The sequence below is a fragment of the Plectropomus leopardus genome, chromosome 4, assembly GCF_008729295.1.
Source record: "Plectropomus leopardus isolate mb chromosome 4, YSFRI_Pleo_2.0, whole genome shotgun sequence".
Classification (NCBI taxonomy): Eukaryota; Metazoa; Chordata; class Actinopteri; order Perciformes; family Serranidae; genus Plectropomus; species Plectropomus leopardus.
The window spans coordinates 3,239,968-3,267,472 of NC_056466.1; the positions used below are offsets into that span (position 1 = coordinate 3,239,968).

Below are 27,505 nucleotides of genomic sequence, written 5' to 3' on the forward strand. Positions count from 1 at the left end.
TCCCAAAGTTATCAGTACTGTAAAACTGCAGCAACTGTAAAATCAGCAGGTCAGTGAAAGGTGAACCCTGCAGGGTCCAATTCAGTCATAAAATGTCACAGTTTATTTCAGAGTAAAGGCTTTGAACTTTTGGGGGCTGCCATGATTTTTCTTTCGCTGTATAAATGTTGCTGTTAAAAACAGGTTTTAAAAATAATATGACTAATATTTTGTTAAACATGTTATCCAAAATAAATCATTTAAAAAAAAGTCTGAAGGAGGCAGGAATCTGATCCACCCTCCACTCTTCAGAATGTGGGATGCTGGATCTGGTGTAACAGCAGTGTGTATGATGGCTTAAGTTAGCGTTACAGGAAACATTGGAAATTCAACCATACATGATTAAGCCTCAGCCAGAATTAAAGGTTTGTTGTGTATTAGATTGGCTGACTAACATACGGATCAGAATGGTAAGTGTAGTCAGCATCTTTTGTTTATGTTTTTTTTTTTATTAACTTGTTAGTTTGTAGGCTGGCAGTGGCTGAGAAACATACAATAACATGAGCTACGATGGGGTTTTTGGTGGATAGTGAAAGGAAGCTCAAGTCCGTCTAGTTTACATCCAAAACTGCAACTTCTACCATGTTTACTCTCAAATCTTTCATTATGCAAATGCTAATTCTGCATCTGTATTGACATCTGCTTTGCACTGGAGGTTTCAAATGAAATTGGCTTCCATATTAGTACAACAAATCCTCACAGAAGGGTTCCTATGATATCCTACAAGTTAGCGCCCCATGAATGACATCAAGGCCTTAACGTAAAGTTATGTAATCAATGAGGTACCTTGAAATGACTCAAAGTTCACTCAAAGTTTACATGGTTCTCTGTGGGAACCTGTTCTTGTTTACTCCTAACAGCACATTGGTCACGAGATTGCAGCCTTCCAAAATACGTGGGTTATACACAAAGTACTGACTCAAACAGGTGAGATATGTACAAATTTGGGTGCATTACTTTTCATAGGAAAACATACGAAAAGTTAAGTTATGAAAACAGCGTGATTGGCGAATTACCTAATCTAGCTTGCCTGGGATACGTTTGAATCTCAGGTATTAGGAAAGCGCACAGACATCGCCCCCTTCAGGAGAGGAATCTGAAAAACACCTCTCTAGTAACAAACTCTGCATAGATACAAGTGAGATCAGTCAAGGTCAGAAATAGTACGGCACGTAAACAGAAGAAAACACAATTTTAAGATGAGGTAGACTTAAAGTATGTATCATCTGCTGTAGAAATGAAGATATAATGTGTGATGTTTACCAAAAATTTCCATTTAACTGGATTACTCCCCTTGTGCTCACACATGCACCCCCAAAAAAATCCAAAGCTAAATGAGCTAAATGCATTTCACAGAATTGATTTCTGCTACTTTTCTCCTGTGAGGAAGTTCCCATTTCTTTCTGACTGCTCAGAAAAATGCTGCACAACAAATGTCAGACAATATCTGTGGTGATGCTCTGAGAGTACAACAGCATGAACAACATTTGTTTAGAGAAAAGGTTAACGGAGCGAGTAGAACATGCAAAACCGAGCTGCATGCCAGAGAAGAAAAACGACAGAAACAAAGCAGCCGAGTGTGACGGAGTGATTCAATATGCATTTTCCGTGTGTTGAGGGAGTGAGCGCGCTGCATGGCTAACAAGCGTGTGAAGGAGGATGTGCTGTAATAGCCCTGGAGGGCCAATCCCTCCCCGAGGCTATACAGCACAGGATGCTGAAAAGCTCCCACAGCAGCCTACAACACACAGCCTGCAGGACGAGAGAAAAACGGGGGAACCTGCTCTTCTCTGCACGACCCACAATGAACAGACGAATTTCCCGAAAAGATTAAATTCTAAACATGCTTCTTTTGGCCTGGCATGAACCTTCCAAGAACGACTACTGCTGATATCACAGCCTGTATAAAGATAGGCTGTGAGTGGGCAAAAACACATGCAAACACATAAACACACACACTAGAGCCTCGCACACATGCACACAAACACCCACTCATCAACACACACATACGCAGATATGCATGTTCAAAAACATGAACGCTCAGACTCAACCCTACACGTGGGCACATTTTCACACGCTCTCTCTCTCACACACACTTTTGCACTTTAAATCAATGCGTGTCAGCTGATGAGGATCATTTAAAGAGAAACATTCAGCACCGCCTGGAGACACGTTTAATATTGTTGTCCCGCAGGCTAATAGCTGTACAGTAGACATCTGAGACAAAGTAAAGATCTTTCATCTTATACTTGTCCATTCCATCTCACAGCCTGCACCGTCATACCAACATCATGCACAGTGATTAATACACTATAGGTTCTTTTTGTAAATTAGGTTACACCTTTTAAAAGCACTGGCTGCCAAGGTCTGGCTATTAAACACACAGTCCAAGGCTCATGGGTCACATACTCACATAAAGGACTGCACACCTACAGCAACATTCAAAAGTTTGAACGCACGTTCTTTTTTGATTGAATGAGAAAGTGTGTTCAGACTGTTGATTGGTGCTGTAACGTGCACAAACTACAATCTTTATTAACAAGTAAAGAAATCATTAAAACTTTAGAAGAATTTGTACAAAAAATCTCAGACTTTGGTTATTTGTAGGCAATTAAATGGCATACTTTGCATGACCATAATCTATGGAATATGATCAACTTACTTGTATGTACATTGGTTGAAAATAGAAAATGGATGTATTTTATTGAGATTATATATGTTTGAAGACTTATTAACAATTAGCAAACAAAAGCTGCTTCGAAATAACACCTGAATCTCAATGACTATGTTTACATGTAAAAACATATTTAGTTTTTTTTTAACTTATTCTGAAAAAGACAACATTCCTACTAAGCTGTTTACATTGGAAATTATTATTCCCTTAATATTCCTGTTTTAACGCATCAATGCATATTCTGAGTAATGTGTCCAAACATTTTGTTTATTGTGTGAAAATATAGAACTGTTGGAGCTGCTTTTCATTTTGCTTCTTTGCATCAAATAAGATTTTTTAAAAGTTCTCACCAGTGACAGACTGTTTGGACTGCAAAAACAGCCTCTCTTTTATTCTGTCAACCACCTTCTTAAAAAAAGGCTGGTGAATGCAAATACCTGTTGATATCCAGGTCTTTCATAATGTCTTAAAAATAGGTGTGTTCCCTCTTCTGACCAAAAAATGTGGGCTTTTCTTTTGAGTATGCATCTTCACACCAAGCTTGCAAACTGTTACAGCCCCATTTGTGCGTGCATGTGGTGTAAACCCTAAACAATTATTGTGGACAAAATAATTCACAATAAAGATATTGTCATGAAATCTAGAAATATCTAAAAATAAATAAATAAATAAATAAATAAATAAATAAATAAAAATAATAATAATAATTAATTAATTTTGTCTCTTTTTTGGGGTAATGAATGACACATATGAGAGTGGGGGGGTGAAAAAGAAGATAAAGTTAGAACTGAAATAAATATAAATTATTTGACAGGCGCTGGATTATTACTGTAATATCTTATGTTATGTATACAGAACATGATATTTATATTTCATTTTTAACAGCGATGATCATAACACCCCTTCCAAACAAATGATACAAATATTCAAATCATGCCATCATTGCACAGGCAGCCACATACTGCGAGCTAACACACATTCACACACTACACTTCTGCCTCTTCAGCTCTTTTTCATAGCTAGCCCCTCCTAATGAGGACAAAGATATCATCCGCAGGTGTCACTGAGCTGATGGTGAGACCCTGCAGGCGGCGCCTGTGAACACAGCACCTAAAAAGCACAGCCTTTCCAGGCAGATACACACTTTAATGTGAATAGCATGGCTGGATAAAACTGCGGGTCAGCGTTTTCTTATTTCCCCCCTAGTCTAAGTAATGATGACAGCCTTTGGGCTAATGCTATGAGGATTATCTCGGGGTTATTTCCCCTGCCAAATGCATTCTTTAAAAACAGCTTTTGCACGTTGCCAAAGTGCCACGCTTTCCAGTTTTGCTTCTCATGCGCGCTGCCTATACATGAGCTGCCTTTAACAATGTGCAAGTATCTGTCTGTCTCTCTCCACTTCTGAAAAATGAGTCAATTAGTGTAGGTGCCTTGGAGGAGGCGCTGTATCTTTTTTTCCCCCTCCCTCACTCACACACACACATACACACACACCACACACACACACACAGATGCTGCACATCAACACTGCAACTGGATGGAGAATGAGGTGAAATTCAAAGCACAAAGCTTTACTACAGACATAGTGTTCGAAGAAGATTAACTCCGAAAATGTTTTATACAACTGTTTCACCTCCGGAATTCTTTAACCTTATTTAAAAAAAACAAAAAAAAAAAAAAACAGGGAGTGCAACGTAGGGTGCTTTTCAGCATGCTCTGCTTCACATTCATCAGGGCCTGTCACTCACTACTGGAAGCTGCCGGGGACACCTACAGTATTTCAATGTGTGCCACTGAGCAGCTCCATTAAAATAGCTGGAAGTACAGTGTGACTGATGGGGCTTTCTGATAGCTTTAAGATGAATTTGAGCACGTTTGTGTCAAAAATGGAATATTTAGAGATTTCCCTGATAGATTTTTTTTGTCATTGGCAAGGTGAAATGCTGCTAAAAGAGCATTTTGGCAATACTGGGGCACATAACCTCTCCAAGAAAATCTGAGTAATGAAATTCAGAGAGTAAGGCTGGTGTCAGAGATTTTATGCAAGTGATATATTACACAATTACATGCACGATATGTCATCAATATCAGTCTAATTCCATTTTGCTGTCTGGTACGGTAAGACAATTTAATGTTGATTTTTAAGGGAGGCAAAGCATTTTGGGGCTGTGACTAATGGTTTCACTTATTGCTATTTAACTATTTTTCTAATTAATACAGCCAATAAAATGTCAGACATTTGAAAAATTACCTTCACAAGCTCTTTTTGTTCAATAAATTGCTTAATCTATTGAAGAAGTGCTTCTCTAGGAAGATGGTCTTTTGTCCCTTTGAAACCAGGATGGAAATCACTTTTCTTGTGCTGCGCTGAGAGGCCTTCACAAGTATTTAAACCTTTGAGCTCTGAGCAAACTGATTTGCTTTCTCTTGAAAACATGGGAAAAGGTAATGAGCAAATTACCAAAAAAAAATCCAAAAAAACTATATTTCTAATCATCATAACTATATATTTAAAATTATTTTATAGAGTTGTATTGTTATTGTTACTATTATTATTATTTTTAATTCTTAGGCCTTTTTTTCAAAAGCACTACTTTGTGTTGTTGTGTTTTTTCTTCAATTTTTTCAGGTAATTTTCTTGTGCTTTTATGAATCTTTTTTGTCATTTCTGGGTCATTTATTCTTAAGTTTCTTATTGCCTTTTCCCATGTTTTTGGAAGAAATAAAGTTAATTTGGAAATGTTTCAAATGGTGGTTAAAACTAGGCTATCTACGCCGTAGAAAGATGCAAATACTTTTGAAACTGGTATCACATGACCTTAGAAAACTGAGGAAAAGGATGCTTTTGCTAGAAAGGCAGAAAACCTACAACTACCAAAATGCACAGCAAGGCACCAGACCAATGAACACTCCTGCTGGTGGGTTACGTGATGCGAACTCAAATATGTTTTTTTTTAAAAAAAAAACAACAACAAAAAAACAGACGGTAAGCTAAAACTTGTCTCCAAAAATATTTAAGGGAAGAAACAGACAATTCAGAGATGGAATCTGGATTTTTTTTGGTCCTTGTTTTCACTGTGCAGGAAGCAGTATGGTGCCCACTTCCTGTCACAAACTCTTTTAATTACTGCTAAACATAACACTGGGTGTATATTTAGGCACTGGTTAGATATGGGGAACTTAACTACAGTTCAAATACATAGCTTATTGAAAATTGACAAAGTATCCCTTTAGTAGTCTTATGATGATTGCTTGACTAATCAATTTGCCCCATTTCAACCTTTACAATGTTTTACTTTCATTTGGGCATGCTGTGATTTTCCTGACAACCCTGCACTCCGAGAGGTACAACAAAGTTTGATCGAAAGCTCTAGAGGGCAGATTCAGTTACATCATACAGCAGGCAGGAAACACATCTGAGATTTTAAAAGGACAGATAAAATTCAGTGGCATCAGAGACCATTACCCAAAACATTCTGATATGCCAAAAGCATCAGCGTGACGGAGCTGGAGAGAGCTGGGAGGCTGAAAGCGTGCGGCAGCGGGGGCTAAATGAATTCTTAATACCTCGCTGCGTGGCGTCACTCTTTCTGACTCTTTCCAAACGTCTCTCTGCCTTCTCTCTCTCGCCTTCCCTCTCTTGTTTTTATTGTATCCAAAGAGATACGCAGGAGGCAAACGACCTCAGGTTTCCATGGCAACCAATCGACGATCAAAAGATGTAAATAGTCACGGTGAGAGGGGAGAAGGATAAAGGGAGAGAGACGAACAGAGAAGGAGAGAGGGTTAAAGTTATTTTGGTTTGGGGCTTTGGTGTCCTTAAGTGAGATCCCGTCACGTCATGAGGCATCACCGAAACAGAAATGCAAAAACTGAAATTTGGGATTTTAGGAGTTTAGAAGTTAGGTGCTGGAACTATTTTTTGGTGAGTTGTCCAGGTTTGGGCATCATTCGACATGTTTAAAGACTTCTCCACTGAAACACATTTCCTTGTTTGAGAATAACTAATAATCAAAGTTATTGCATGATGTATTATGTTGCATCACTTTTTCTTAATTTATGGGCTATCTGGGATTCTGGGCCAACCCACACACATGTAAAACTACAATATTATATATATATTTTTTAATTACAGTAATTCAGAAAATACAGTTTAAATGAATATGTTTTTCTTATTCTCATATTACTGAGCAGCACATCTCCACAGCTAATGTGCCTGTTAGTAACGCACCTGATCGAACTGGCTCTCATATTCCAGCTGGCGCAAGTTAGCAGTCAGAGGATTAAAATGGTAAATACTGAAATTGAGTCATTTTTTAAACAAAATTTAATGTATTTATCATTCAACTCTTGCAATCCAACCCACATGCTCTTTGTCTTACCCAGAACCGAATGCGAAATCGCAGGACTCTGAACATGAGATATTGCCTTTTTTCCGCATTGCAATCAGCACCTACAGCCTGCATTACCAAACATTCTTTCCACCCCAGCAATTGATTGAGTTGAATTATCTGAATTTTATTGACAGTGACGATATCCATCCTTGAACCCCTCTCTCACTGTGCGGCGTTGGACCACCGCTTTAGAGCCGCAACCAAAAATATTAAAGTGATTCTTTCACGTTGGTCATCTTTCATTAATCCAAAAAATTGCACAGTGTATACTGCGCAATAAACACAAACATTAAATTGACAGAGCTTCTCATCTCACTCAGAAACAAATATTTAAACAACAAACAACAACATTTGTAAATGGGTTTTTGAGTGGAATTAAACCTCCATAAACTGATGAGAATTTGCTGTTTTGCAAAATGAAGGGTGCTACCTTTCGATTGCTTACCAAGCATAAAGCATCTCATGTAATTTATTGACTTTGCTTTTGAAGAAAAAGCTTTCCTTAAAGTGCAGACTTTCAGCCAGTTATTGTGCTGAGAACAGCACATTCGACAAACAGCGATTTATTCCAACATCATTTACTGCTTTAGTCTTCCTTTTTCTATCTTTGCTTCTTTCTTTACACATCTATCTCACCTAAAACCTTTCCTCCTTCAATTCTCTATTTCATTACTATATAATGCTCACAGGGGCTAGTAGGTCTTTTTTTATATTTATTCTTTCTGGGAATTTTCCATCAGGGGTTCTTCGATCCCACACAGCTGACTGAATAAATGGTGGACCGAGTGTGTGTGGGTGTGATGGTGTGTGCAAGTGTGTATGCTGGACAGCAGCAAATGTCATGGGATATCACACGCTAATGCTTCACAGCATCTCATGTCAGCTCCTCTCTTCCCTAGGCTGTCAGGTTAGAGAGCGCGCGCGCACACACACACACACACACACACACACACACACACACACACACACACACACACACACACACACACACACACACACACACACTGATGGTAAAGGTTATGTGGATAACTGTCAGTATGACTGTAACAACAGAAGCTATTACTTGCTCTATAAATCTCTCATTGCTCATCGGCCTGCTGCCTTCTGGGCCTTCAAAAAGTCATTTTGACTCTAATCGTAATTAGTTTGAAACCAATGTTTGGTCAACGGTGTGATATGAAGCTTTTAAACTATGTCTCATTAACACATTAACTCTGTAACATCATTACTATTAACAAATGAGACCATCACTCACAAGGCAGCTTCTACCTGGTCTGGCTGATGCTAACTGTGTGCTGCAGTGAACTGCATCCACTACGGTCCGTCTGTTAAGTCTCCATACAGTGGTCAGCATTTTAGATTATTATAATTAAATGTACGATGCCTTTAACCTGCCAAATATATATGTTTAATCAGGGAAAAATTAATGAGGTTGGGCTACATGACAGTTTTATAATGCTATAATTCTAATAATGCACAAAAAGTCATAGAAAGACGCATAGATTATGATTCATTACATGAAAAAGAGGCAGTGCTTTTTTCACATATGTAGAAATGGAAAAATGTGAATGGATGCCAACAGACGTGGGCTCGCTCTAGGCAGAGCTCAATGTGCCAAAATCTTGTTTGTGCAAGTTTAAGAGGTTTCAGAAGAGGAAGAAGGTCTGGAGTAAACTGACAGAAGGAAACTGAAACTCGTATTAGTTTAACATCTGTGTGACACACACACACACACACACACACACACACACACACACACACACACACACACACACACATCTATGCGTTGGCAAGACAAGCCTTTATCAGCCTCTACACTGCATTTTGCAGTGTGTATCAACAAGTTGGATTTGTACTTGGAAAGATGCTTGACTAAGGATTTTTTTTTTCTTAAACGCGGGTATGCTCAATCCTGCAATATACTGCAGTTTAAAAGAGTTCTATACAACATTCAGAGTATCAACACTGGGGCTGCACTGAGAGTCAGAGATTCAAATCATTAGTTTGAAACCCAATTCGTCGACTGGAATAAGCTAGCCAGGTTTGGTACCAATCGTCACGTTTAGACTAGATTGGAGAGTGAGCACGACTCACTTTCAACCTGCTTTTCGGTAAAGGAAGCTGCAGACACAGAGGCAGCCACCCAGAGGAAGAGAGACTCTGCCAACTCAGGTTACTGAGATAACACTATATTCTTATTTCTGCATAAAAGTGGTGAATTTACAGCTCATAGAAAATTAAAACGACGGTATCTGGCTCTCTCAAGTTACCCTTCGGTTACAGATGCACTGATTATTGTATAGAGCTGCCTTAAAATGAATGTTATCTTCTCAAAATGCTCTGTTGGCTGTGAAGTGCTGTTATTGTGTCTATTTCTTTTACAGCTTTAGGAGATGTTTTGTCTCAGTCTTAGCCAGTACAGTGTTTCATAGGGTGTCCAATTTTTTGGGAGGTCAGAAGACACAGATTAACTGCAGGTCAGTCAGAGTGAAAATGGTTCTTTGAAATACTCTAACAGGGTCATCCTGTTGCCAGATCTCAAACTGTTTTACTGGCTTCCCTTACAGTCTAAGCCTCAAAAGACTTCATCAAATAAATGATACATTTTTAATCACATAAAACATTATCTTTAAGAATTTCTTAACTTTCCACCTCCTAAAATCTCTGACTTCTCTCTCTGTCTGTTTCTCTTCCAGATGGCCGGTGCACAGCTGCCATAGGATTCCTTAAGACAAGCTTTGCACTGTTGCTGTGGTAACCAGCGCTGATGAAAATATTAGAAAGCCTCTGTTGTGCATGCATGCTGTGTTTGGGTTTGTGTGTGTGCATTTGTATTGTGAATAACACAGTGTCTGGCCAATTAAAATCCTGTTTATCATTCGCTATCTTGATAGAGGATTCATTCTGTGACGACCTGTTACTGATACAGCCTTAGTTAGCTGGAATTCCTCTACATAGACCTCCATTCATAATGTGTTATCAATCTTTTTATATAAGAAAATGCCACTTAAGATGGAACTCATTAAATGCTACAAGCCCAAAACTGCTTACACACATACACCCTCACATATTAAAGGAGGATCCATGGATTTGGTGAAAGTATTAGATGAGTTAGGCCCTGTCTACACATATACAGATATTTTTGGAAATGGATATTTTTCCCCCCTGTTTGAACAAAATCATTTTGTCCACATGACCTTTGCTTGACGAAACATCTCCATTCACACCAGAATGCAAGAACGACTGCACACAGAAACTGTTACTGCTGTGGCACTGCTGCACAGCTGCCAGCTGGTATGAGTATTTATATTTTTTCATTTCTGCGACTGATATAAACAATGAAGCTGTGCTGAAAGGTGGTGTGATGTCGCTGCCTAGTATTTGGTGAAAACTGTGCATCCCAGGGAAAAAATAAGCCAGACTCCTCTGTGGATGTTCCACAACTCAGCAGCAGTCTACAGCAGCCGTAGCAAAATGTACAGGCTTATGACAACGGTTTCCCCCTCGAAACTAACCCACCATTTGCTGGTTCGACAGGACCTGACCCAAAACCATTGGTTTTGGCCGACTTTTAACCCCAGATGCTGAGTTGGAGCAAAAACATCTGTTGCAGCATATTGTATGTCTTCTTGAGGTGGTGAGTTTAAGTATAAAATAGATGCCCATTATCATTCTTAAATTGCCAAATACTACCACTTTGACAGTGCTTTTGGCATAACATCCCAATGCAAAAAAAAAAAAAAAACACCTCCTGTGTCCGCATAATACGCCGCTGACATCGTCAGTCGAGAACGCAGCTGGACAGAGCTGGTCTCAGTATTGTGCTCCAGTGGACGGCTAGACGGCACCTGCCTTTTAGTTGCCTAAACACAACCAAGTGCAGCGTGTGACATCATTGTAGTGTCATACCAGAACATCAACAGCAGATGCAGAAGGATACACAGAGTGTAATATGTAGATGTTGAAGCGAACTAAAAAGCAGCAATATGTCACGACTTGGGATGGGAATGTGTTGAATGTAGTTATTATACAAGCAGTGCTAATAAAATGTTAGTCAGCCTGTTGTTGCATTTGTTGTTGATTCCAGCATTTAATTGCAAACACGTGAGATTACATCATTGTTTCTCAAACTCTCCATTTAAGTCCACACAGAGAAACAGTAATTGCAGTTTTGATAAATCTTCACCTTGGAAGGCATTTTTAAAAATCTCAGTTTTTTTCTGAGGCCCAAGGAAAACATCAGTTTTCAACAATATTTGTATAAGTGTACACATGGCATTCATTTAGCAGCCCATCACCTCCACACTGAATTAGATAAACTGCAGCAACAGGCAGCAATGAAGCCATGGAAAGGGATAGATTAAGTTCTACAGGTTTCCTAACAGCTGCCAACTCAGGTGTGCTAGCAGTGATGGCGAGATACGAGAAATAGAAGTAGCAGGAAAATACTTAGTGTGCAATTACAGATAAGATAAAACAGGAAAGGATACCAGCATGTACACAGAGTCTTCCTTTAGACCATCTGGTGGGATTTTCTGTGCTTCCCATTTTGGTTCTCGTTTTTCTTTATCTCCCTCTCCTTCTCCTTCTCTCTCTCTTTCTGTGATGTAGTATGGTGGTAATATGATGCGGACATTCAAGTGTGTAGGTTTCCTCTCCTGCCCACGACTACTGTTACACACTATTTCCATCCTTCAGCTCTGCCAGGCTTGTGTAACAGAGTGCAAAAACCAGAGAAACAGACTGACCACCAATTACGCAATGCTGATAGAGCTAAAAATATGGAGACCATTGGGGAAAAAAACTAAACAGAAATGCAAAATATTATTTATGTATTACCACACAACAAACAGTCTAAAACAAAATTCACTATAAGTGAAAATAACATCCACATCCTGGTACTATCAGAGAATATCTGCTCATTTTTCACAGCCATTTTTTTTAAAGATTAGATAGAAAGCAAGATTACCTACATAGAGAAAGGTAATGAGATAAAATGATGGTGATGAACCTGGAAAGGAAAAACAATGAGGGAGAAAAGGAGAGAGAGCGACAGGGAAAAGACAGGGATGTCAGGGAAAAAGAAACAAGTGGATGATTAATTAGAGCAAAAAACACGTGTGTATGTGTTGTGTATATCTTGTACAAGTAACAAACAACAGCTGTAAGAAGCCTCTACGTAATTCTGTCCAAACAATCTGATTGGTGGACAGGCATACGAGTGCTGATACACAGTATAACACCACTGGGACTTTTAACTCTTCAGGTATCACTCCACTTTACAGCTGTTCTTAACCGTTAATTAGGCAAACATTAACAGTGAGTAGTTAACCATCATTACTGTAGATTATATTAGTGTTGGAAAAACAAGGAAATCCCATCTGACTGGTATCATCACTGAAAAAATACCTGAGTAAAACTCCACCTGATGCAAAAGCCCTCGACCTGCAGCACAGGAGGGGAGCAGCTGTGACGGATGGGTTTTGGTATACCGCAGTTAACTGGGAGTAAACCAGCTGTCAGAGATGTGCAGTGAGGCAGGGACACACTTCACCAACCGCAGCCTGAGAGCCACTGCCACACACAAACTGTCTGATACAGGACACGAGGTGACAGAGATCACAGCAGTGAGTGGACACATGCTGGAATGACGTACTGTCTGATCAAACTAACTCATCTGACTCACACAGGCCGCCAAAGTGACTGTTAACAGACTCTTATTTTACTGGAAACACACTTAAAAACATTAAGGATACTAAACAGCTGGTCTGTGCATAACATGAGGACTGAGCTACCACACATTAGCAAGCTGTTGTGCAGAAAAATGTTTATGTGCTGCTATGCAACAGCTGCCAGTTCCAGCGGTTGCAGAACTATTTGTGTTGGCGAATCCAAAAAAACATCATTAAACAAACAAATGAATCATAATCTAGTGTTGCTTATTACTGTTAACCCTTCAAACCTGAGAAAATTGGCTTGATTTTTTTTTCAAAAAAACAAGGAGAAGGCATGAAATGGCTCAAAAAAACAATAAAAGTAAAAACAAGAAGAATGGGGACATTACCTTACAAAAGTGCATTTTTTTCTGCATCATAATTTTTAATACATATTCATAAGAATTATGAATATAGCAATTTTCAAGTTCACCTGTTAAGATTTGTTTTTCTTTTTACAATTTTCAGGACATTTCTTGCAAAGTTACTTTGCATTATTCCCATATGTTCAAAGAAATCAAACCAATTTCCTCAGGTCCCAGTTGTTTAAATGCTCGTGAAAAGTGTAAATAAAACTGATGCAGGCTCTAAAGGGTTAGCTAATAAATGGCACTTGTAGAACTGTGTTATCTTATCTACCACCGAATTACAACTGTGATGATATACAGTATAAGAGCACTCCTTCTCGTGGGATTTTGCTTTAACAGTAAACTGGCAGTCATAACCTGTTCTCTCCTATTTGCTTTGCTCCACACCAAGGGATTGGGAGTGTCAATTTTGATGTCAGTGTGTAATGAGTGGGCAGCTCTGACTGCAGCTGTAGCACCTGCTACAATAACATAATATAATAATTAGCTTGAGATGATAAAATGCACTAGCGGTCCTGTTGCAGAACATGTTTATAGGCTTTCCCGACAACATACTGCCTTCATTTTTCATGCAGTCATGCTGAATAATGTCACACATCTGCTGCTGCTGCCTTCATGGAAGATATTATTCATAATCACTGAAACATCTCATGTGTAGACTATTTTTTGGATGCATATGGAATTCGGTAAATAAGGCTCAGTGGTCGTGTCTTTGTATTTTAAGATAATGTGTGTGCGTTTTAGATTTCTGTCAGATTCTGTATATAAATATTTGATATCAGGAATGCACCAATTTTGAAAATCTGGTCCATTACTGATATTTAAAGACACAATTTGGCCAATTGTAGATATTGATGTTTGTTCTCTGTTGATTTTTTTCTGCTTTTGTGCAAGGAAAAGAAAAAAAACTTTATTGTAAAAATAATAATAATAATTGTACTGTTTTAAGTCATGCAGCCCTTCATTAGACCATCTTTGAATGAGTAGAAATTAAATGCAAATTTATGAAACAACTTTTAATACAACCTTCTTCTTGCACATGAAAAGCATCTTTAAAAATTGTTTCAAAAGCCTTATTACTTAATGTAGAATGTAATAATTTCCCCTTTTATACCTGTAACTCCTTCAACCAACTGTATTATTCACATTTCTCCACAAAAACTACATTCTACAAGATTACATTTAAATACGTCAATAGGGTTTTAATTCACTTTCAGCATTTCTTTTTTTTTTTTTTTTACTGAATAGAGCTTGAGCGCATCACAATGTAACTCACTGCAAACTCTGGTAACTGGCTCTCCTGCCGATATCAACACAGAATTGCTATTTATAATGCAGCATTATTAGGGAAAAAATAAATATCGATAGTGAGTTCACTGCATCTCTAATTTATCTGGAGGCTGATGAATCTCAGTAGTGAACAAAAGTTTTACAGATGATTTTTTGTTAAATTGTTATTGAATTTTGTTATCGGGACTTGAAAGTTGACAAAATATTCAGTTCTCAAAGCCTAACAAATCTTTAGGTTGTGAGGTCAAAGTGTTGTCTTTTTTGTGACTTATATGTGATTAAGTCCAAGCCTTCATTCTGCAGCTCCTTCCTATCTTCTCATCATTTTTTTCTCAAAGACTCACAACATCCTTAATCAACTACTTCAATTACTCTTTCTTTTCTTATCAATTTCCTTTTTGTATCAATCTTTCCTCTGCCCTTATTTTTCCCCCTGCCTCTCCTTCTGCATTGCTCTAATTTCCAACTCTGGGTAGAGAGGTCAGTTAGACCAGAGTTTTAGAACGAGCGCCTGAGAACGCTCTGTATTTCTCTGTTGTTTGCCATCATCGTAATTTGGCTGAGACATAACAAGGTGACACATCAATATTCATGATCTTAACAAGAGGAAAAAAGTGTGGTATCTACGGGGACAAGCATCACTTTCTGCAGGGACTAGACGAGACGCTTCCTAAATTGAGACGCTAATTTCGGTTCACAGAACAAAGATACACAAACATGCACTCGTGTACACACACACACACACACACACACACACACACACACACACACACACACACACACACAGACACACACACAAACACACATTAGCGCATGCCAGCAAACAGTTCCCACGATAACACCATGCAGATAGCAATCACTGGAAGCGAGTGTTAATGACAAGCTAATGATGGTTATTTACCAAACTTGAGAGAATGGCTGCATTTGGGTTTGTCTCAGTTTTTCAGTCTGTCTGGACGTTTATTAGCAATGTCCTGTCTGATTTTTTTCCCTATAATTAATTCTTGTGTCTGCAAACAGTAATTAGATATTTCATCAATCATTTTTTGGGTGTAAAGACGCCATATATTTGTGTTAATTAATAGTTTACGAGTTTATGTGCTGCAGTGTTCCCTAATAGCTTAAAAGAACAGTTTAAAATTTTCAGTGTGTTGCCTTTAGTAACAAAAACAGAATAGTTTGTTTATATCATCATGTTCTCCCACACCAAATTTGTTTTAGCAAAATATGAATGGTTACTCTGTGACAAACTGCAGAAGTCTCAGACTGATCCTTCAGAGACTGTCACTATCTACTTGAATTCCTCTTCTTTCTAGTATTTACCACCTGTCCTCCGTCGTGAATTCAAAAAGATAAATTTTTGAATATTTGAATATTTTTGAATTTTTGCTAAAAGTTTGGTTGTGTTGTTTTTTAGGTTGTTTCTAGTGTTAATTTTCAGTCATTTGTTTGTTTTGGTATTAAAATAATTTCTGTCATTTCGCTTTTTTTCCGCCTGTGTCAAACTTTGCTGTCTGGTGATCAGAAACAAGTTCTACGTCAGTATTTGCCGCTCTGAGGAAATCCAGACAGGCTGTTATAAATACCACACACAAGCATTCAGGTCTGAGGAAACTCATAACCAGCACGGGGTCAGAACACCATACATCACCATGGCGACACAGACGGCTGTGAGGGGCGCAAGCAAAAGCAAGGGATGAAAGGCATGAGGAGAGGCAGACGGAAGGAAACAGAGGGGAGGAACAACAGAGATAATGTTAGTGCTGTTGAGTTTCTCTCTCTCACACACACATACTCACACACACACACACACACACACACACATACACATCTAACCACATGTACAGGAATGCACTGTTGTGATGTGATGTGTTATTATGATGTGTAATTACCTGGTCTGCTGTTTTTTGAAGGCTGCTGCTCACCTTGGCTGACCCTCTACCTTTCACACACGCACACACACACAGGTGTTATTCACCCTTTAACCATCCCTACAGGAGCCAGTGTGTTATTTCAGCGCTCGCAGGCCCAGTGGGCGATGCCAAGCTAACAATAATATGTATTGGCAGCGACCAGCATGAAGGTAGAGCAGCAACACATGACATCAGCACGGGGCTGTCTGGAGCAGGGGGTGAGAGTGGGGGGTGGGGGTAATTGCAAAGCAGATTTGTTAGTTGCTAACTTAAATGTGTGTATGTAGTGTATACCATAGTTTTATAATTCACAAGACTGTTTGTGGGACCTGCAGCCTCTACTGGCTTCCAAACTGTGATTCATGTTGTTTGGCACTGGGTTGGGATTCGCTCAAATTTTTTGGCAAAGAATTAGAAAAAAAGTGTTGTGTTTTCAGAGGTTCTACTAATGTCAGATGCTCAAATAGTGGGAGACCATTGAAGAACCAGATCTAACTTTTTTTAAATAAGCAAACTACGAGTGCCACCAGGAAAAAGGAGGAAGCTCCATAGTCTTATCCTCTTTACAATAGAATCAAAGTTTGTGGTCTTTTTTTAAGAATTACTTGTGAACAGAATCTGTCATGTCAAACGTAGAGGTTCAATGTGCAGCATTTTCATTAAACTTTACATAAATTGCCTTCCTGCTACTTAGGAATGGAATTGAAAAGCTTCCTACCACCAACTGTGGTAAATGTATTTTTTCTAAAATCAGGAAACCAAGAAATAATGTTGTTATCTTGTGAGTGTTGTAGCCAGTAGTACACAAACAAAGAGCAGGCCCACAGGAAAGCAGCTCAGCCTTGCTTCCAATTTTTCCCAGTGGCTTTTGCAGAAAAAAAAGATTAAAAATTAAAACCCCCGGTAGCCCACAAAGTATTTTGCCCATCTCCGTTTTTGATCAATGGAGTTTTTTTTTTAACATTTCTTAAACTTCCCTCCAGCTAAGTAAAACAATTTTAAAATGAGTATCATCATCACAATATAAAGTGTATGAGCTGAGCAGGGACACATGGCTAAAGCCAAATGGATAAGCATTACTGTGCATCTTCTGAGGGCTGCATACTGTGGAAGTTAACACAGAAGCTTGAAACTTATCTTGGAGTATGCGTCAGTCTAACAACTACTTTGGACTGAATAGGCGCAACTTTGGGGTTTGAGCTCACTAAAAATATGCACTAGTGTCTTTCCTGCTGATCCCTGCCCGTGAGTACCCCTGTGAGTTTTGAATGACCTAAAGCTTCATACAACCAGCGCTAGAAGTCATTTTTAGTTGTACATGTGGATCCAATCCATCAGAGTGGGAGAGGAAATGTCCTATTATATACAAGTACACAAAGATACTGTGTCTCTAGACAATTGCCCAATGATCCACTGAGAAAATCCCAAGGGAAGCCAAAATAAACCAGTAAACCCACATCCATCTAACAATCCATCTTCCACCAAAACCATCCACCTAATGTCACTATTGAATTATTGATTGCTTCCTTTACACAAATGACCTAAGTATTACAGATGACATTTGACACAATAGGGCAGGTCATGCAGCAGAGCTGTGAAGCTGTGAGAGGCCACAAGGTAAAAACAGGATAGAATCGATCCCTGTAATTGTGATTAGGTGGGTGGAATTTTAGGCAAGAAAAAAGATGGAAATTGGGGAAGCACCAAACTGTTTTTGTTTAGCTGTAACAGCAGGCACACAAAAGGGGTCATGGGTGACAGAGGGCATAAAGGACCATTTATCTAACCTACCGGATATATAGATCATGTGATATTAACATTAAAAATTGATTTTTGCAAAGAAATAAGCAGAAGAACAAAGGGGAAACGCTACTGGTTTATTATGATTTAGCCCTTTGGGAACACTTTTTAGCAAGGATTTTAAGTTCAGAATCGATTTTGTTGCTTCTTTTTTTCTACCAGAAATACATATATAGTGTAAATTTTGAGTTTTTCCACCATCTACCAAAGCAAGAAACTGAAAGCTTCAGCTTAATGGCTGAAAGGACGTATTAGTGACCTTCTTGTACGTTATTAGTGTACAGTGCTATAAAAGAGACACGCTAAAAGTAGCTCCATTACTGTTAAATAAACCATACAGAGAGAATAAGACACTGCTCTAGGTTACCAATTTGAAATTAATTTAAATCTCTACCTCGCTGTCTCTCTCTGGCTTACTCCTACAGATGTTATCCTCCACTCACACCAATGAGAGTCTGCAAATTAAACTAAAAAGTACCTGTGCTCTGTTCCATGGCCCTCTGAAATTTTATTAAGCTACCTCATTTGTCCGTGTCGTCGCAAACGCCGGCACTTAACTGCTGTAAGAAGTGAGACTTATCGATATAATAGAACGCTTAACTGGGGAAAGGTTGACCGTTGAAATGAATTGCAGCTTCTGCCAAGGAACAAATTGTCTATTCAGTGAAATGGGATCTGCCAAAAGACGGTGCAGAGGCTGCAGAATATATCGTATGAAGGCATCCCAATCCTGAACAACTTATCTCTATTTTGAAAAGTTTTATTGAAAAACTGGGATATTCTTTCCACAAATACACAGCTTTTCTTGCAGGGAAATACCTTATAACAACACAAAACTTTGCACTTTTTAGTCCAGATCCGTTCATGGCTAAAGCTATTTGTAGTTAATTATATCCGAAATTTAGGTATTCACAGCTTAAGGCAAAGGCCATTTATTGACGAAGGCAAAGGTTAATGTTTCACAGCTTAAGGTTAAAATTTTAATACATTTAGGAACCCCGTGCAGGTCTTGAGTTAGTTAATGAATTATTGTACCCCTGTGTGCGTACGTCCCTTTCAAAGCTGGACTATTAACCTTTCAATGGTTATATTATAATTGGTTATAGTGATTTTAACAGCCCAAAATGAGATGAGCTGCTTTTCTAACACTTTATATAATTCCAGTGTATTATGGCTGAGTAACAGTCAGGGAGTGATTACAGCCAAACCAAATAGCAGTGTAGTTTGATGGCTTTAATTCCTAATAACGGGCCTTTGTGTTAAAATGCAAACAAAGGCTACTGACACTTATGGACCGAAACAAAACAGCAAGAGGCAAAGAGACAGACGGACTGAGAAAGGGGTGTTTTTTAGTGTTTGTGAAATTAATGAAAGGTAAGTAAAAATGATGGAGGGTAAGTGCTTCATCAATTTTGTTTCTCTTTTGCCAACAGACAAGTAGAACTAAGGAAAATTCAATAGACATCAAGGTTGAAAAGACTAAAGCGAAGCTATTGAAATACAAACTTAGTTAAAGCTAAGTTAACATTTCACTTTTGAAAGCCAACAATATATTGAATATATATACTCAAAAATATGTATTTTTGGTTGCATATGTGAACCAGTCACATCACAAAGTACAGAAACATAACAGAAGAAGAGAAAAGCTATCTAAAGCTATATTCTCACATCCACACATACATTCATACACTGATGACTGAGGCTATAGTGCAAGGTACCACCTGATACTATTCACACACACCAACGAAACACCAATCAGGAGCAATTTGGGGTTGAGTATCTTGCCTGGGGATACTTTGACATGGTGGCATAGAACTACTGATCTTCCAATTAGTGGTTGACCTGCTCTACCTCCTGAGCCACAGCCACCCTAAAGTGTTTAGGAAAAAAACATGTTTTTTTGAGTATTTGACAGCAGCCCAAAAGTTTTGAAACGCTACCAAGTGTGATCAGAGCACTTCTTCACTTGAGGAAACATTGATTTGTGAAAGACATGATTGGTAGTGTCACTATACTGATCCATACATCCTGTGGAGAAGAAGCGAGATGGCTCACTCTTTAGCTATTTCCAGACATTATATATAGTTTACATCTTTTGGCCTGCACTTGACTTGCACTGCAGTCTCTTCAATAAGCAGTGTAAAAAGACCACAGCATTAACTGTATAGCAGATGGCAAATTCAAAATTTAAAAGCAGAGAAAATGATGCTAATGGTTCAAATAATATTTTTTTTTTTGATCATTTAGACTTTTATAGTAATAACTACTTTACTGTGTAAAAATCATTTTTAAAATACCATATGCTGCACATTTTACATACATTTTACACATGGATGCTCTTATTCCCTTTGTCCCTCACACCTAAGTGAATGCAAAAGCATGAGAAAAAAAACAAAACAAAAAAAGGCTTTTAAACAATCTTTTTTCGCACATATTGTTCTACACACATACTGCCACACACACCATCAGTGGGATTTCCTCATGGATGCCTATTCCCTGTCTGCGTCACACCGTTCTGTCAACATGTGGCAGCAAACATTTCAAAAGGGAGGAGAGGGAGAGCAGGAGGAGGGGAGGGAGGAAAACAAAACAAGATGAAAAAAGAGAGAGAGAGAAGAGTAATACACAGATGAGTAAACCAGCTTATCAGAGTAGAACTGCCTGGTAAGGAGGTTAAAATGTGTATATTTTGGCTTGAAAGAGACTTTTTTTAATGTAATTTTAACTTTTGAAGTTCAGCACTATCTGCTCAGTCATGGTGAGCTTGAAAACAGCAGTGATGAAAGAAGCAGAAGACAAACAGGATGAATGGTGGCGATCAAAAGTCCAGTGGGCAAAAGGGAAAAAAGGGAAATGTAGCAGTAATGGAGGGATAGGAAGAGGCTAGAAAATACATAATAGAAATGCTTAAAATTTACTCATATGGATTCAAATTTTAAATATAAACTGAAAGAATACATAATGGGGGAGAAAGAGAAAAGGAAAGGACAGCTCCTTGTCTGCAGCCTTTCCACCAGTTTGATGGGTAGGTACAGTGACATTAGCATAGCGATTAACAGTCACATTAGCATAATGATTAATACCAGCATTAGCATAAGCACAGCTGCTGGGGAAGCACAGAAGAGAGGAAAAGACAGACATGGTAAGACAGCCATAGAAAGAGAGTATGAAAAATAATGAGTGGCAGAAGAAACTGGAGAGGATAGAAAAATGAAGACAGAAGATGTCTTTTTTCCCGCCATCACAGCTGTTGACAGCTTCAGCACTGTCCATTCCAACATGTCTTCATAAATAAGTTTACCCTTCATCCTTGGTGCATGTCCTATTGTGAGAAAAGAGTGTCCCAAAGAGGGAGACGAGCTGTCAGTTTTATTCCCCCTGGAAACACAGCCACAAGCCGTGTCCATTTCCATAGGTAGAAACACTGACCACTGCATACAAACACTCGGAAAAGACCGAGGCATAGCCAAGCCATCCAGACTGTTATTCTGTAGATAATAAGTACAATATTCACAAAATAACCTAATCAAAGGAATACTTCACCTCCTGAGCTCATATTCACCAAAGTCAATAACACAAACAAGCTACTGATTAAGGCGGTGGAGGACCAACACCTTCCTCCAAGTGCATAAATAAGTTTAACTTTCAGTTCAGTTCCCTAACAAAAAGGGCTATCATTTTTGGAAGTAACAATCACACAACTGGATAACTGAGACTTGGATTGTACAAAACTACTAAAGTTATGAGAGAGTTTGAAAACATGTTTTTTTACAGTTCCACTGCTATAACACACTGACTATAACAAACTGATTTTACACTGCCTAAAGTGTCACTGGCTGGAGGTTAGGCATAACTGAAAATGTCAGAGATGAGCAATGATAGACATCCTCACTGAATCGGATCAGTGGATCAGGTCTGAATGGCTTGAATCTGGACGTCAGTGAAGAGTGACACTCACGTAGCCACACGTGAAGTATTTTGGTTCACATGTAGTATATAATATGTACGCATGTACAAAGAGCATTGTGATGACAGTGCTCATTTTCGTGACACTTTGAGGAAAAACTGAAATTCACCATGTTTCTATGTGGATTCATTTTACTGTTTATAACAAACAGAGTTGGTAATACATTTTACCGTCCCCTGCTATAGCAATGCAGTGACGCAAGCAGACAACCCAGGAATTAAGGTGCTTTGAGAAAGTGAGTGATTGCCTCTGCCGCCTCTAGTCTTTTCAATGCAAACACTGCACCATCCATGCCACAGTGGTCAGGGGCAGTGGCAAGGAGAGGGCGGGTGGCTGCATTCAGAGTTTATGATGATTCAACTTTTTCTAAGTTGCTCACTCTGTGACCATGACAACCACAGCAACGACAGCGAGGGAAATGATGCATGAGCTATATCTGAGTTCTTTGAGTTACACACGTCTTCACCAGCAAATAACACACAGATCAATGACGAGGAACGGTATTGGCACGGCATGAGTCTCGAAGTCTGATTATCCTGTCTGGGAGAATAAACAACTTTTATGGTAATAGTTAGCAAAACTTTCTCAGTAATTGCAACAATTCCTTCTATTTCAAGATCCAACCTGCTCTATCTAGCTGTGCGATGAGTTCATATTGGATAGCAGCAGTCTGTATACAATACAATACAGGAGCTGGCGCGGTGGTTTTGCATCCTGCTGCTACCGATTAAAAGAACACCTGACAGCAACCATTGGCTGGCTGAAAGTGCGTTTATAGTCTTCCAAAGATACACATAAATGTAGGACTGGGTCCCAGTACTCGATACCTATTAGGAATTGACTGAAAAGCCATTAGAAAGTAGACTTCATCAAAAACTTGAAAACTACTTAGAAACTTCACCAGTCGAGTAATACCTGCATTCAATCCTATTTGTACCCAGATACAGAAAAAAGGAGAACTATTTGTTGAGTTTCTCGCACTGATTGGCCCACTACCGAAGCAGCTGCATATACTCACACAGTCTGCTGAGCACTGTGTATCTGATGAGGTTGGCAGTTGAGCATGCAAAGGTGCCAACAAAACATTCAAAAGTATGGCTTATCTCCATAACTATGGTCTTAAAAGGCAATATGTGCAACTGAATGCTCACATTCACATGATGGGTATCAAATGAAGTAGGAAAATAAGGTATCAAATGATGAACTGTATTGCTATAACTTTAAGGGTATTAGTATTTATATCATCATTTGTAAACAATATCCAGCCCTAATGAATGTCTCTGCAGGTCTAAGCAGGGAAGGAGGTTACAGGTCGCTGTAGTACTTTCAGCATAACTTCCTGATGCAAAAAAGCCACCTTTCCCATGTGCTCGATACACCGCTGGACAACGTGAGCTGAGAACACAACTGGACAGAACTGTTGGCGGTGTTATTTAAAACTGCCAGATGGCTGAACAGCAGCTACTGTGGCAGCATGATATGCAGGCGGGCTGCATCAGTTGAGACAAAGCCGGACAGCACGTGTTGTGTTTCAATAATACGCCGCTGGATGGTGTCTGGTTGAAACGCTGCCTGCAAGGAGCTCAAACGTCAGTATAGGACAGACAGAAAGGGTGGTGGATCGAACCCCGGACTTCCACGCCAGAGTCCCGTCTGAACGTGATGGGGTTTTTCTACACTTAACCATGCGCCTCTTTTGCCTAAACCTAACCAGTCGTGCCCTTATTACCTAGTCCTAACCATTCATGCCAGCATGTGCGTTTGTTGCCATGTGCTTTTGTTTCCTAAACATAACCAAGAGCACCGTCATCTCACTATGTGCTTGTGTTTATATCACAGCAGCCGCATCCCAGAATGTCAACAGCAGACACAGAGGGATAACTACAGCGTGATCTAAAGTCAACTACAAGGCAGCAACATGTGACAGCTTGGGAGTAAAATGTGTTGCTAGGGTGTGAGGAGGAGCAGATACACAGATTCAAGTCTAAATAATGCATTGTGCAGACATTAACATTTAACAAGACAAATTGCTGATCCAGTTGCTGTCAGGCAAGTATAACAAAGTAAAGAAAAAAATCTGTCATTACTGAATTTAAAAACCATACAAGTATAACAGCCATACAATCATCTCCAAACAAACCTCGGGCACGTTCTCTACTGTGCAGCCTAGAGAATCATGTTCCACCCTGAACACTCCAGTGTCAATTAAAAATCCTCCAGGATGCAACAAAATCAAAAAATCAAACCACAGCAGATGGAGGCTGCACAGACGAATGCCAAGTGTGGAAGCAATGCAACGACATCCTATAGTGCTTTGCCAAAACACCTCAGCCCCTGTCAAGTCAAGTTTGTTCATATTGGCAGTAATTACAGTCTCAAAGGGCTTCACAGGTGTATGACGATGGAAGATATCATCCATTTTTACCTGGGAAAAAAAAATAAAATAAAAATAAAAAAAATAAGAGAACGTGCCCGAGGTTTGTTTGGAGATGATTGTATGGCTGTTATACTTGTATGGTTTTTAAATTCAGTAATGACAGATTTTTTTCTTTACTTTGTTATACTTGCCTGACAGCAACTGGATACATACATATATATATATATATATATATATATATTTATGTATGTATGTATGTATGTGTATATATATATATATATATATATACCAAGTGGGCAGTTTAACAAAACACCATTATGGCCATTCGGGCTGCTGCACTGTCAAATTATGCTGTGTTCAAACACTGGTGCGCAGCCTGGCAAGAAATTGTTTTCCTGCCAAGCACATTTCAGCAATAAAAGTACCTTTAGACATCAGTAAATTAAACACCTGCAGCCACTGCCAGAGCATAAATTTACCAATTAAAGTGATTTTGTTGAGCCGACATCTTGAATAAAATAGTCCAGTTTAGCTGCATTAATCCAATCATCATCCAATCACATAAACCAAAGCGTATTTCACAGCCATCCCCTTGTGTCTAATGATTATTCCAGAACTGTCCGTTTGCATTGAATGTAGCTGAATCTCATTGTCTGACTGGATAGCAACACAATCCATTAGCAAACCTGATCTATATGACCACACTGCCAAACAGACACTCCATCTAGCTCTAAAGCAAAGAATCTGTGTGTGTGTGTGTGTGTGTGTGTGTGTGTGTGTATCGTGCATCTCAACAACTGCTCATCCAGTCCACTTCATGCTTAGATGTATTACTTGGGACCCAAGGACATGCAGTGTCAAAGTTGGTGCTCTTCGAGACATGCAACATTTACAATATCAATAAAACTCTGAATTAACCATCAACCAGCGCCCTGCGGCTCTGTGCAGCAGTGGGGGCGGGGTTTTAGGGCTCTATAGAGTCAAGCATGTCTCGCTATTTCAGCAGTGTTTCTGACCACAGCTAGTCTCAACTTGGGCATCTTTTTCTTTGCCATATAAACGCATAACACTGATGACGTTACCACTGGCAATATACATTCACTAATTAAATCCACACTCCATTTTTTAACCACAGTGGTTATGTTAAAGCAAGCAACTAATATGCCTTTTTATGTATTTCACCAGTGTTTGAATCTGTAATGTAACCAGTAACATGTCTCTGTTACGCTGTTAAGAAGCATGCACATCCAAATGTAGTAAAGACTCGGTGCTGGACAAAGCAAAAACAAATATCAAAAAAATTGTTAAACTTTCTCACACTGGAAAATCCTCCCATGAACATTTTATTAGATTAGATAGATATCACATGTCCTCAGACATTGCTCAGGACACAAAAAAGTGTAGTGAGGGAAGTTGTTTGTATGAATGTTTCTAAAGGAACCTGCGGGCATTAATACCACAGGCCAAACACTCAGCCCGTTCTGAGGAGGCATGTTATGAACAGGCACCACACAAGTTCATTAAAATGTAGTTATCTTGATGCAATGTATCCATCTTGCACTCATATAATTTTACTGGCAAGACCTTATCCCAATGGTCCATTACAGGCATCAGATGTCGTTAAACCGCCGCTAAGTGCCAAACCAACCAGCAGTCAGACTCGGTATCACATGACCTGTGGGCTTATCGAGGGGGTGCTAATTAGCTAATTAGAGGTATCACTCCAGGATGGTAGATGTGTAAAGCAAAGCCTATCGGGTATTTTTTTTTTTTCTATTCACACTCAGGGCACAAAGTGGGAAAGGCTCTTTTGATACAGTGGCTTTATTTATACGTATCTGCAGATATGTGAGAGTTTGAGAGTGTGTGTACGTGTAACAATGCCAGTAGCACAGAGGCCACATGTGTTGGTCCAAGGGAGATTGAAAGTGAATTGGAAGCTATTAATCTGACCTTCCCTTGCCATCAGATTTGGTTTGGAGCAGAATATATATTCACTCCACACGCTCTGTTTCTCTTTGCACAGCCTGATTCTCTGCTCTCTCTCCATCTTTATCTCACCCTGCATCTCCCTGCTGTCCTTCCCTCTTTCCGATCCACAAGTGCAGGTTTAGATGTGGAGAGCAGCATTTTACACCTCAGCCTTTCAAATGATCTCTATTATTCCCTCCCCCATGCTGCTCTGATTATCCCTCCTCTGTGTGAATGAACTCGGCTGTGTTTCTGCCTGAGAGCCTGTTAACACGATATTTGAAGCTCTATCTTCATTTTCAGCCCAGCATCAGTTGTATCACACAGATGTGGATACAATGACAGAACTCCCTGTGGGAAACCACTCTGTTGTACAAAGTAGGGAGGAGAAACCACAGGCTGTGACAAGTTTGCCTTGACGTTTCATTTGGTATGCAACTTTGCAGTTGATTCAGCATGGGAAATGCACAGTTTCGCAAAAACAAATGGCAATTTCACAAAGACGGTGAGACTGCTGGAAGCACCTTGGTGTAGAAATTCATTTCCAACTAAAGGATATTTCTTAACCATTTTAGTCCTGGTGCTTTGATTCAGAGAACTGAATCTACTTAAGTGCTCTCCAAACACCAAGTGCGTCACAATACAACAGGGATGAATCCCTTTGGGTTGCAATATGGTTAAGATTTGACAAATAAAGGTTTTGTTGTAGTTACATAAATTCACTGGAAATAGCAGGTGGGCAAAACAGTTTAGGGCTCTTTTTTGTTAATGCTGCCTTTCCTCAGATTTGCACATCCAGCAAGAAGATGGCCAAGAACCAAAACATCTTGTAGCTCAGTTAAATATAATTATTGCTGCTGACGTTAAATCAAATGACTCCCTGTAGTGTAAGAGGATGAGTAGATCCCACTGAGAATCAACCAGGAAAATCAATCATCAACTGAAGATGTGCTTTAATTTACCTATTTTAGGACACTATCATACACAGTTTGTGA

At 39.1% G+C, this 27,505-nt stretch overlaps 1 protein-coding gene across 1 annotated transcript in view; it reads right to left on the reverse strand.

The window, feature by feature from the left end:
• LOC121941708 (voltage-dependent T-type calcium channel subunit alpha-1I-like) overlaps positions 1 to 27,505 on the reverse strand; it is a 215,496-nt gene that overhangs the window by 177,804 nt on the left and 10,187 nt on the right. The gene's annotated exons all lie outside the window — the stretch shown is intronic.